Raw genomic sequence first — 4415 nt, forward strand, 5'->3', positions numbered from 1 at the left:
CATGAGTCTATCCACAAATATGTGGACAAGTTTTGGGATTTACATCTCAAGGCTACTAAATTTCAAAAGATAGACTTTGTCGAGCAAAAGCAACAATTCATTTGTGGGATTACCCAAAGAGATGGCCGAGTATGTCAACTCTCAACAGCGTGGTTCTATCACCAAAGTAATCCACCACACCATGGTTGCTTCGCACATCAATTTCCAACAAGGGCTAGATGGAATGTCAAGCCCATGGAAAATAAAGACAAAAATGATGCCAAGGGAAAAACCAATGCCCTCTTACCAAGGCTATTCCAACAACAACAACAATTGGTCCAAGGAGAAGGGAGTTTACAAAGGTAAATATAAACTCTCTCCTAAAGAGCTAGAAGCTTTTAGTAAGGACCACAAATGTTTTAAGTGAGGGGAGCAAGGCTTGTTAAGTATGGAGCCTGATTTACCCTTGTAATTTTCTGTGGTAAAAGCGCACATTTGTAAGGCCCCCATTATGAGGAGAAGCCATCGTGAGTGAAGGAAAATCACTCACCGGAAACCAAAATTTTCACGAACAAGAATCAGGGGCAACTTTAGGGGCCTCGGGGGTGGAGGTCCCCGAGACTTTTTTTTCCCTCTCCGGAATATTCCTTTTCACTGGAATATTATGGCCGGACGACAGCCAAAAAGTGGTCGGAAAACAACCGGTCGGTTGGCCGGTGGCCGGTAGTCAATGGCTGGTGGCCGATGGCCGGTAGTCAATGGCCGATGGGTGGCCGATGGTCGGAAGTCAATGGCCGGTGGCCGAATTCAAAAGCGGAATTTTCTTCTCAAGGGCGGCCACACATGGGCGGATTGGAGGGTCCGATTTGGACTTATTCGCACAAGGGCGGCTACACATGGCTGCCTCTCATAAGATAGGGCAACCCTTTTGGCCTATAAAAGGAGTCCATTTCTACACACATTTCATAGTGTGAAGTTAATGCAACAAGGTGAGTGTGAGGTGGTGAGAGTGAAGCACGGCGGGAGCTCTATTAAGGGTTTAATCCCTTTGTAAACTACTTCCTCTTTTGAAGTGCTAAAGCCATTGAGTGGCTGCTTTCCCGTGGACGTAGTCCACATTGGGTGAACCACGTATATCGTGTGTACTCTCTCTCTCTCTCTCTCTACTCTATAATCTCTTGTGTGTGAAATCTTTCTCTCTCCATTAAGTAATCTACTCAAAAATCTATTTAGCTACGTCTTATTTCCTAACAAAGACATGGTTATCGTCCTTGCGCCAAGAGAATTTGCCCGCAATGAGACTCCTAGAGTCCCTATCTTTGAAGCTCCAAAAGAGGATGCTCATTACCAAGGATTTCTCCTTTCCTATGCTTGGGGAAAGATGCAAGAGCATGATGCCTTTATTTTGTTTGACCCTAGTTCAACTCACAAATTCATATCCACGGACTCACAACTTCATATCCACGGAGTTGACCACTAAGCTAGGCATACAAGCCCACAATACGGGAGATACATTGAAAGCCAATGGAGCTATCAAGGTACAAGACGTCTCAGTTACTTCTTTCATTGGAAAATTAAGGCTTCTTGTCCAAAGCTATTTGGACAAAGAGGATTTCTTCATCTCCCTCTCAAACATGAGAATGTTATCATTGGGGCACCATGATTTAACTGCATGGCTTCCAACATGAAGCTCCTTGAAAGGAGAATCTACTTCACCTATAGGGAAAAGAGCATGCACATAGATGTTTATGAGTTGGGAAACACCATATGCCTGCAATAGAGGGAATCAAGAGGAGTTAGAGTTGTCGAATTTCCTAAATGGATTCCAAGATGTTTTCATTGATGACATCCCTAGTGTTCTATCTGTAAAATGAGGGATGATGACCATGCAATTGAGTTCCTACCAAGAAGCTCAATACCTAACAAGCCTCCTTATTGAGTTTCACAAGCTCAACAAGAGGAGATCATGAGGCAAGTGCATGAAGTGGTGAAAAAAAGAAGGGGATGGTGAGGTCTAGCTCCTCTCCGTTTTGTTCACCATTGCTTTTAGTGCAAAAGAAAGAGGGCACATATCACATGTGTGTCGACTATAGGGCACTAAATAAGATCACTATCAAAAAAATAGATTTCCATGCTGTGGGTATAAGATCTATTTGATAATTTACAAGTTTTGGCCCGACAAATGCTCCAGATGCATTCAAACTCATGATGGACAAAAAAAAATCTTCAGGCCATTCAAATTCTCTTGAAGAGTACAAGAGACACCTCTAGGTAATCTTTCAAGATTGTGAGAGAGAATAAGCTTTTCATTAATAAAAAGAAAAGAGAATTTTTCCTACAAGAGATTCAATATTTAGGTCACATTATCTCTAAAGATGGCACCCATATGGATGCAACAAAATTAGAGATAAATAAAGGATGGACTAATCCAAGGAATCTATAGGAGGTACAAAGCTTCATAGATATGTGTGCATGCTATAGATGCTTCATAGAAGAAATTCTCTCTAATAGCAAGCCCATTACATGACTTAACAAAAAAAGAACGTTAAGTATTCATGGACTACAAAAGTGCAAGAAGCTTTTGAGAAGCTTATCTCTCAATGTGTGTTCACACTACTAGATCTCTCAAAGCCATTTGAGGTCCAATGTGATGCTTGTGCGAATTGCCTTGGAGCTATTTTTCTTCAAGAAGGGCATGCCATAGCATATGAGAGTCAAAGACTCAACTTCAATAAGTGAGTATTGGGAAAATACGAAAAAGAGCTACTAGCTATTCTATATGCCCTAAACACGTGGAAACACTATCTCTTGGGGACTCCATTCATCCTATGAATGGATCACAAAGCCTGAAGAACTTCATGACGCAAACCAAGCTCTCCAACAAACAAATGTGGTAGGCAAAATTTCTTTTTCAATGTAAATTTCATATTGCTCACATTGTTGGCAAGCACAATCAAGTGGTCGATGCACTTTTACAATGACCAAGGGTAAATGTGGTGTCTATGGAAACTCACAATGATCTATCTTTTATGATAGATGAGTCTGCTACTACTGATCGAGACTTTAAGTACGTAATTACAGCCTTTGCAATAGGGAAATAACAAGAACCATTCACCAAGGATGGTTATCTTCCAAATGGCAATAGGCTATGTGTTAATCATCCATACAATAAGAATGTCATGTATGAATCCCATACATCTCCTTATGCGGGGCAAAGAGGAAATCCATAATGTACTCTTCAAGGAGTAGAAATGTATTTCTGTTGGTCTACCATGAAAAGTAAACATACAAGAGTATGTTTCAAAATGCGTGGTATAACAAAAGTTGAAATTTGATCGAGGAAAGCAACTTGGATTGTTTCAGTCGACAGGCTGAACAAGAAAACACACTCTAAGCCTGTCAAAAAGAGTATTGAGGCACATCAAATGGCAACCCTATTCAATCTCAAATTTTCAAGCATCATGGATTTCCAACACCCATAGTGTCAGACAAAGATCCTAGAATGACCAATAATTTCTAGAAGGGTCTCTTTGAGAATCTAGGAAGTAGATTAAATTTGTCTTTCGACTTATCATCCACAAACGGGTGACCAAAGTGAAATAACTAATCTAACAATTCTTGATCTACTAAAAACTTATGTCATGGAAGTAGATCAATGTTCTCAATGATAGAAGTACCTACCTCTTATAGAGTATGTGTACAATGATATTGTACATACTTCTATGGGGAAAGTACCTTTTGAGGTTAAAGAAGGAAGATCCAAAATTCCCTTACTACTTAAAGTACATGGGAAGATCTCCGCTACTGATGAATATAGCCTAGACCTACAAGAATCTTTTCCAAAGATTAAAGGGGTTATATCCATCTCACAGGAAAGGCAAAAAGGGCTGCTGCTAATAAGCACAGAAGAGCCTTAGCCTTTAAGGAAAATGATTGGGTCTTAATTAAGTTTCCTAAGGATCGATTGAGGCAAACGACGAGCCAAAATCCAATGGGTCATCAAAAGTATTATGCTAAACTAGCAAAAAGATATTATGGTCCTTTTTAAATTCTTAAGTTAATCAATGAAATGGCTTATTAATTAAATTTGCCCAACCATTGGCTCATGCACCATGCTTTTCATGTGAGCCTACTCAAGCCCTAAAAAGGAGAGCCTCCAAATGAACCAATTATTGAAGACCCTCCCGAAATCGAAGATCAAGAAGAGGTACTACAACCTGAAGCTATCCTTTGGCATGAAGACAAGGTACTACGATATGGTAAGATTATCCCACGGTATCTTATTAAGTTCAAAAACTATCCTTTTGAAGATGCTAGATGGATGCAAGGAATCCAGCTTAAGGATAGTATGAACCTTGTCAACGCTTACAATGCTACATTAGAGTAACCAAATGTACACGTTTCTTTTAAATGATCAATTTTAATGTCTTATAAGA

This window comes from Adiantum capillus-veneris, chromosome 17 (genome assembly GCF_014529385.1).
Source record: "Adiantum capillus-veneris isolate H3 chromosome 17, ASM1452938v2, whole genome shotgun sequence".
Taxonomy (NCBI): Eukaryota; Viridiplantae; Streptophyta; class Polypodiopsida; order Polypodiales; family Pteridaceae; genus Adiantum; species Adiantum capillus-veneris.